The sequence below is a fragment of the Ovis aries genome, chromosome X, assembly GCF_016772045.2.
Source record: "Ovis aries strain OAR_USU_Benz2616 breed Rambouillet chromosome X, ARS-UI_Ramb_v3.0, whole genome shotgun sequence".
Lineage (NCBI taxonomy): Eukaryota > Metazoa > Chordata > Mammalia > Artiodactyla > Bovidae > Ovis > Ovis aries.
In genome coordinates this window covers 24,592,611-24,601,733 of record NC_056080.1, presented here as the reverse complement: position 1 = coordinate 24,601,733, position 9,123 = coordinate 24,592,611, and the positions used below count along the sequence as shown (strand labels likewise).

The 9,123-nt window shown below is 46.2% G+C and overlaps 2 pseudogenes; both read left to right on the top strand.

Annotated features, from left to right (window-relative positions):
- Nucleotides 1–389: 389 nt before the first annotated feature.
- Nucleotides 390–1,339, top strand: LOC114111455 (melanoma-associated antigen B17-like; annotated as a pseudogene).
- A 4,118-nt stretch (nt 1,340–5,457) lies between these two features.
- On the top strand, nt 5,458–6,361 carry LOC114111458 (melanoma-associated antigen B5-like; annotated as a pseudogene).
- Nucleotides 6,362–9,123: the final 2,762 nt, after the last annotated feature.

The window sequence follows — 9,123 nt, the reverse complement described above, 5'->3', positions numbered from 1 at the left end:
GCTTCAGAGCAGAAGAGGGATCGGGGCGGGTGCTAGGGGGTCATTCCCCGTTTTTCATCCTAACTCTGAATGTGAACTGAAAGGACATGCCTCCCCTGCCAGCCCCCACAGGCCCCTGTCTAATGCCCAGGCAGGGCTATCTGGTTGTGCGCCAGGTCTCACTCTGACTTCCTCCTCAGGGGTCTCAGGGGACAGGCTGACTAGGAGAACAGGAGACTTGTGGGTCCTAGAGCAGTGGCCTCAAGGCCCCCTACAAAGCGGACTTTTTAAAGCTGGGGACGACTCTCCGTGGTGATGGTGCTCACAACATTTCTTTGTGTTCCTCAAGGTGCCCTCGTTGCCTGCCTTCCTAACTGCACGCCCGCCTGTGGTGCCTGACCTGTGTCATCATGCCTCAGAAGCACAAAAGCAAGCATCATGCCCACGGGAAACGTCACCAGGTCCAGGGGGACACTCAGGAGGCCCAGGCCAGTGCTGCTGCAGCCCCAGGAGAGGAGTGCCCCTCCTCCCCTTCTTCTGTCCCTCAGGGTTCTCCCCCGAGCTCCCCTGCTGCTGGCGATCGCCAGGAGCTTCAGGGAGCCATGGTCCCTAGCTCTCCTGATGCAGAGGCTTCCTGTGCAGGAGCTGATCAAGGTGCCCAGGGCCCGGAGGAGGAAAGTGCAGATGCCGCCCGAGCAGCCCTCCTCGCTCGGAGCATTCGCAAAGATCCTCTCATGAGGAAGGCCAGCATGGTGATGGATTTCCTGCTGGAAAGGTACACCAAGAAGGAGCCCATCACAAAGAATGCCATGCTGAATGTCATCGGAAGGAAGTACAAGCAGCACTTCCCGGAGATCCTGAGCAGAGCCTCTGAGTGCGTGGAGCTGGTGTTTGGCCTGGAGCTGAAGGAAGTCGACTGCAGCAGGAACATCTATGCCCTCCTCAACAAGTTCACTCTCGGGGTTGAGGAAGGTTCAAGTGATGAGGAGGAGCTGCCCAAGTCTGGTCTCCTCATGGCGCTCCTGGGCATCATCTTTATGAAAGGTACCGCACCAGCAAGGAGGAGATCTGGGATTTCCTCAGTGTGTTGGGGATCTATGCTGGGAGGAAGCACTCCATCTTTGGGGAGCCCAGAAAGCTCATCACCAAAGATCTGGTGCAGAAGGGGTACCTCAACTACTGCCAGGTGCCCAATATCAATCCTTTGCTCTACGAGTTCCTGTGGGGCCCGAGATCTTATGCTGAGGCCAATAAGATGAAGGTGTTGGAAGTTCTGGCCAAGATCCAGGATACGGTCCCGAGTTCCTTCCCAGACCTCTATGACGAGGCTCTGAGAGATCAGGATAGAGAGCAGTGCTGAGAGGCATTCCCATTTCTCCAGCTATGGCTGAGGCCAGTGCCCCTTCCAGGGCCAAGACCTACATCTCCTCCCACATCTAGGGAGGGGTCAGGGCTCTTTGTTCCCTTTGTGTTGGAAGAGAACAGTCCATCTCCAAAATAGTGCAGGGTAGTAGGGGTGGGGGGAACAAAACTCATATCTTCTTCACAGTTTTAAGTAGTATGGGAGTTTAGGTGCAGTTTTAACAAAATATGCATGTTTTCCTGTTATCCATATGAATACTATCTAGCCAAGAATAGATGATTTTGTTAGGTAGGTAGAGGTGTTTTATAGTTTTAAATGTTACTACTCTTCATAAGGTTTATTTTGCTTCAGAATCTAGGTTTATTAATGTCATGGAGTCATGTTTTTGCTCTTAGGTGTATGACTAGGAGTTCGTTATTTGTAAACAAGCTGGAAAGACTTCAGTATTTTCCTTATGGTCCAGAATGAGGTAATACAGCATTGGAATAGGATTTTACTTGGAAATGTGTTAGAATCCTAGAGATAAATATTTGGTATCAGAAAGCTTTCAGAGTAAACACGGGTTTCTTCTTCCTCTTATCTGTCCTCTTTCCTTGTAAAAGCTAATAACACGGACTTAGATTTGCGTAGCTTATTCAAACTGTATGACACTTACATCATAATAAAATGGAGTCTTTGCTCATTATTTCTGTTTTCTCCAAAATTAATTGACCATCTTTTGTTTAGAAGGCTTTCTTATAGTACTGGGTTGGTAAGAAAATGAAGCCCAAGCCACTGCCCATGGAATTTTGAGTCTAGCAGCAGGTACCATATACAGAAGGTGGTGAGCTAACTCTAAGGAATAAACAAATCATAAATTTAAATGGGGGAGGTGTGGAAGAGGAGGTTCCAGCTGAGAGCAAGCACGTCTAAGTTACTTGATTAAGGCAGCATTGGATTTTGGGAAACGTCTAGTTCCTCGGTGGGAGGTCATTTTCAGTCCAGATGCATGATGGGCTAGATGAAGCTGTGGGAGTGATGCCAGAACTCATACCATGGTTCTCAGAGGTGATGCTGTAAACCTGGAATATATCTCAACCATATATTTACCATTATTTGGGGATATCCGAAAACCATAGGGAATCTCAACATAGGGAATGGAAGGGGCCCTGTGCACTTGAGCCAGGCAAGTGAACACTCACACTACGTGTTTTCCTCAAAAGGTGTCCAGAGAGTTTCTGAGAAATAAGGGTGATACCCATTGAAGCGAGATGCCAAGACGTCACTGGACTGTCTCTCTCTTTCGGGGATGGGAGCACCAGAAGTTGCTCTGTTAAATGGGCAGTTTAATTAGGTTGTGTTTAGTGTAATTTGGCAAACTTTAAGGGTGGGCTCAATTTTTGCTGTCAGTGGGCTTAAATTAGGGGTGGTTTGGACAAAAAACAGCACCTGAGAGGGATGTTGTTGGTCCTTGAGACAAATGAACTTGTACTTGCATCCATGCGGAGAAGATAACACCAAACATATCCTAAAACAGGAGCTCAAATAGGGAAAAACCGCTTAGTTTTACTTGTTTGGGAGCATTAGTGCTGATGTGGATTTGATTATTGTTTGGAGTTGCATATTCTCTAATCTAGCCTGGAAATAAAATTATGTGATGGAAGTTTGTGATCATTCAGGGTCAAAATCACCTTCGTAATAACTGCCATTCATTCAACATACCAAAGCTTGTCTCATACTGTGCCAGGTGATTTACATACATCACACATGTCTGTGGTCCTACACTATAGACTTTTTCAAACAGAGTTTGCAGATAAGCTGGAATAAAGAAGGTCAAATTCAAAGCTCATAAATGATAGGAACTGGAGTGAACCCTGGCACTGTATTCCTCCAGATCCCACACTGTGCCACTCCACCAGGATGAGGCCAACCTTGGGTCACTTCCTCTTTCTGAACATTAGTCAAAAAAGATATTTCACACGCTAAATAGAATTTCATACCCTAAACACAGTTTTGGAATAAAAAGCCCTAGAAATAAGTAACAAAAATATTAAAATAAAAGTGAAGTATGAATAAAGAAGGAGACAGCATCAGTGACAATTTATCTACAAAGGAAACGTCAGTAAACCACAAAAGATCAGGGATGCACAAAATCATTTAATTCAGCCCCTTCCTTTCAGAGAGTAAATCTGTTAGAAGGTTCTACAAGAGGCTGTGTCTGGTCAGTGAAGAGGAGGAAGAGATCACCGTGTTTTCTCTGATAGCACACCACCTATGCTGGGGCCCCCTCCCGGACTGCAGCTTCCTCATCACTCCTGGGTATCAACCCATTCTCTGTGAGATTTGGTGCAGGCAGACTAAGACTTCTCAAAGATGTGGCATTTCCCAAGAAGTCTTTCATAGAAGAGACAGGAGTCAAGGTAAAGACAGATGAATGAGGAACTGAAGTCACAGAGAGACTGGCCTGTGTCTGCTCTCAGAAGGCCAAGACAGGGCTGCCAGGCTGCACATTCCCTCACTTCTCTTCAGGGCTTGCAAGGACATGGTCTTTGCTCTACATGGGTCACCTCAGGCTGAAAGTGGAAATCCTGAGTCCCCCAGGAGTCAAGGTGAGGCACCTGAGTCAGCTCATACCCCTACACTGAACACAGAGGGCCCCAAGAAGCCTGAATCCTGTTGTCATCCCTGAAGGCACATGTAGGAGCAGACTCGTGTGGCATTCCCAGACTTTCCCTCTCGGGCATCACAGGGAGGGAAGAGCTTAGTCTGAGGAGAGCGCCCTTATGTAAACAAAGGAGCCCCACACCCTGCCAGGAGTCAAGCTTTGGACCTATGAAACCCCCTGACCTCAGAACTCTGAGGAAACCACACAGAACCCTGCCCTTCCTGACATCCCTTGGATACCTGCTCATTGTTGACATGATATGTGCATTTCCTTCTATGATGTCACAAGTGGGACTGGGACATGGTCCAAGGGGTATAGCCTAGGGCCAGCAGTGGGATTATTTCCAGGTTTTCCAGAAACCAACTGAATACCCTGAGGACGAAGGGAACCACACAGCCCATCACCGTATGATTCATCCTCTGCGCCTCAGAAGACCAGGGACGGGTATGGACAGATGAGGAGAATCTTACTTTCTCCTAGGGGTCTCATGGAGATGCTTGCCCTACTATAAGAAAGTATAGTAGTAGAAGGGGTGGACCTAAGGGGAAGGGAGGGTAGAATTTCAGGCCACAACAGAGGTCAAAGCAAGGACTGAGGGATCATCTACCAATAAAAAGAAGTGATAATGAATCCAGCCCTGTTCCTTACAGCCCTTGAAGAACCAGGACAGAGCTATCAAGCTGAAGTTCCACCAACATTCATTTGTATCAGGTGTGTCGGAGGTGAAACCCTTAGTATGAAGGTGCAGATACCATCCCAAGAAAGGGGTGGGGACACCAGGCCCTATGGGAAACCAAAGGAAGCCCTCTTAGTTCGTGTTGAGGACTTCAGTGGCAGGGACAGAAAACTTCCCAGTGCGCTCTCAGTACTGCGTGATAACTAGTGACTGAGGTGATGCGGTGAGGACCTCTTCACTTCTCAGAAATCCCAGGGAGCTTTGTGATGCCAACTACAGAACAGCAGAGGGAATAGGTCCTATGACTGGCCACTAGTTGGGTTGGTGGTCTTGAATGTGAAATAACAGATGCCTCTGTGTAGGAGACTACCAGCCCCTTCTGTCACCCCAGCATGCCTGAGGCAGGGGTAGCAGGATGCAGCCTAAAGTTCACTCTAATTTCCTTCAATATGTTTCCCAAAGGACAGGTTGATTAAGAGAATAGGAACCCTGGGGGTTTTCAGAACAGTGCCCTCAAGAAAACCACAAATGTAGCCTTCCTGATAACCAAGGTGGTATTCCCCTGCTGCAGCCGCACATTCAACCTTCGTCATCCTGCGGGCCCTTATCACCTGCCTTCCTACGCACACTTCTAATCATTGTCCCCCAGAGCAGTCATCATGCCTCAGGGTCAGTCTCATAAGCTCTGCATCCATGAGAAACGCCACCAGGCCCGATATGAGCCCCAGAGTCACAAGGGAGTTCAGCCCACTGCAGTAATGGAAGAGCTTCCCTCTACCTCTTCTCTTCTAGAAGATGTCACAGAGCTCATCAGCTACTGGGTCAAATAGCAGCACTTCCCAGGGGTCTTTGGAAGCCCCATCTACTACCAGCACTTTTTCAACTACTGCTGACCCAACATCTGATGAAGAAGATACCAGTCAAGATGAGGAAGATTCACGTTCCTCATCTTCTACCGAAAACACCTACCGTGATACTCTGAACAGCATGACAAGTTTGTTGGAGCAGTTCCTTCTGTGTAAGTATAAAATGAAGCAGCCCATCATGAGGAAGACATGCTGCAGATTATCCACCCAAGATACCATCACCGATTTGCCGAGATTCTCAAGAGAGCCTCTGAACACATCGAGGCTGTCTTTGCAGTTGACTTGAAGGAAGTTGACTCAACCATCCACTCCTATGACCTCGTCAGCAAACTGAACCTGCCCAGCTATGGGAGGGTGTGGGATGGTAGGGGCTTAGCTAAGACCGGTCTCTTGATGACAGTTCTGGGTGTGATCTTCGTGAAGGGCGACTGTGCCACTGAGGAAGACATCTGGAATTCTTGAATATGATGCAAGTATATGCTGGGAGAAAACCTATCATCTACGGAGAGCCCAGGAAGCTCATCACCAGAGACTTAGTGACGATGAAGTACCTGGAGTACCGCCAGGTTGCCCACAGCGATCCTCCACGTTACGAGTTCCTGTGGGGCCCAGGAGCCCATGCTGAAACCAGCAAAATGAAAGTCCTGGAATTTTTGGCAAAAGTCAATGATACGGTCCCCAGTGCCTTATCACAATATGAAGAAGCTTTGCGAGATGAGGAGAGAGCTCGAGCCACGGTTCCAGCCAGGCCTGGCACCACTGTCCCTTCCAGGCATGATCCACTGCCACGTCCAGCAGCTTCTCCCACACCTACCGAAGATGAAGACTTTTAAAAGATCATCCAGATAAGAAAATGTGACATCAAAATAGGGACTTTTGCTGAAATGGGAAGCAATCCCACAATAAAACTGCTGGGACAATGGAATGAAAAAATAAAATGAAAAAAATTTCAAAACATGATCAACCTTGATTGTTCTCCATCTTTTCAGTCTTCTGTTTTGTAAAACTAAATAATTTATACCTCGATATCCTTCTTGAAAAATTCAGGAGGTATTAAACCTTACCAAGTTAGACCTCTTACTGTCTTCATTTATTTTTTGAGCACCTGCTCTTTGAAAGGCTCTATGCTAGGTCTGGTGAGGCTAAGATCAATACCTAGCCTATCCCCATACAACTTTAGAAAGAAGGAGCTGCAATCACATAAGCAAGATCTTGAGATAGCCTTTAGGAATGACAGGAACGTAAAAAGACTATCCAGGAAGAAATCTCTACCTGGGGTAACGTACGGATCTGTTAGGCTCTCCACACAAAACCCCACAGAATGGGTGGCTGAAACAACGGAAACTTATTTTCTCAGAGTTCTAGAGGCTGCAAGTCCAAGGTGAGGGCTGGTTTACCCTGAGGCCTCTCCCCTTGGCTGCCAGGTGGCTACCCTCTTCACTGGCATTCCTTTTGAGTGCATATATCCCTGGTGCCTCCTTTTGTGTCTCAATTCTTCTGATAGTCACACTGGGTTATGGCCCACACTAATGACTTCATTTTAACTCAACCATCTCTTTAAAGACCTTATTTCTAACTACAGTTGCATTCTGAAGTACTCCGAGTTATGCCTTCAATATACATTTGTGGAGGGGACACAATTTATCCCCTAACAGACAGAAATCTTAGGTGCCTCTGCTCTTATCTCAATGCAGGAGCTTCCAGTCCACAGACTGGTATTCTATGCACATCGTCTCCAGGGAGTTTCTGAGATGTAAGGGTGAACTCCCTTGAGGTGTGTAGGGAAGAAAGACATTCCTCCCTTTACCCCTTTTGAATTCTTGTGGTCAGACTACTAGTAAACTTGACACAAGACAGGGTAACAGGAGACAAAGAAACAAATTGCAATTCATGTGCACAAGAAGTGTCACAGAAATGGGACCTAAGAAGTGGGCAAAGCAGGCAGCTTCTTTATTTAGTAGACAACACAACAATTTGTGCGGAATCGACAGGACAGATGAACTTAGGCTTTAGGTACTCTACTACTAAGAAATCTAAACAGAATCTGTATTCAGGGTAGTAAATTAAAGACTTAACAAGGTTTGTGTATACAGGCTTCTCTGCTTGAACTGCCTATTTCTGGTTGGAAGGGTTTCCCTCTGCCTCCAGATGCAGGCAGTACATCCTTCATATGAGATGTATTTCCTGCTCTCAGGGAGGCAGAAATCGGGGGCAGCGGGATGTCCCTCCTCTGTTGGCTGTTTCTTTTTTTTTTTTTAACTTGGAATTTTTTTTTTTTTTTACTATATTTTAATTTACAATACTGTATTGGTTTTGCCATACATTGACATGACTCCACCACGGGTGTACATGCGTTCCCAAACATGAACCCCCCTCCCACCTCCCTGTTGGCTGTTTCTTAAGTAACTTGAATTCAAAATAATCAATACGCCACTGTGGTATATTTCGGGGCAGAGTGCCCTATGCCTTGACAGGTCCCGCCTCTGAAACTTGCCTGCAAGTCTCACATGATAAAAGCTGATCTGGTCACTGTGGACAGAGAGAATGGATTAGTGGAGTCTTCCATTTCATGGCAGCAGTTGCATAGTTCTGAGAACTGGTCAGTTCATTTAAAGAGTGATATCTCATTTCAATAGGTGGTGTTGCAGGTGGGCTCCCAAAGCCAGGCCTAGGGTACAAGCAGTATCAGGTAGTTATTAATAAGAGGCATTTCTATGGAAACAAAAGAAAAGCAGATGTAAATGACTGGAGCTGGTTATCAACCAGTTTCTGAGCCCAGGGGGTAGTCAGTCAAGAAGGTGTCAGGATCGAAGCAACTATTGCAGTTTGAAATGTCTCTATCACAGTTAGCAATATCTCTTGGTGACCAGGTTCACTTTCTGAGTGGCTCGTACAGCAACAGGCATGAAGTCTGTTTGAATGTGAGCTGTTGTAACAATTTCTCTGATCTTTGCATCAAGTCATCTAACTTCACGTTGCAGGACTTTAGGAAAATGGCAATGTTAGTTCTCAGTGATTCAAGTCAAAAGAATGGGAGAGGGGGCGGATCAAGATGGCAGAGGTGTATCGCTCAGAGCTCACTGTCTCACCACAGACACATCAAAAGATTGGGAGAAATTGGGAATATTAGTAAGAAAGTTGCAGCTAAATATGGGTGGACACTAGAAAAATTCAGGATCCAACCCAGTTTGCAGGTAAATAACAATACTTCAAGGAAACGTAATACCACTAGAACCTAATATCCACACATGTGTAGTACACTTTCTATTGAACCATTTTTTGCTGTCTATCATCTCCCTCATTTCTACCGAAGACAGGAAAACTAAGACCTAATTTGTTTGCAAAGGAAGTCTACATTCAATTAACTTGGCCTGATTATTTATCTAAGTATAGTAAGAATAACAATTTGCCATATAGGTGCTTTTAAATCTGCTTTGCTGGAACGGTTTAAAAGGAGTCTCCAGAAGGAAATTTTAATAGCTTCTTGAGGCTAGGAAGCCACAGCAAAGACCTGTTGTCAAACTTAGAGATCTGGATGAATTCCTCTCTTCCTGAAGTCCCAAAAAGATCCTAAAGTTCCTGTGCCTGCCAGAAG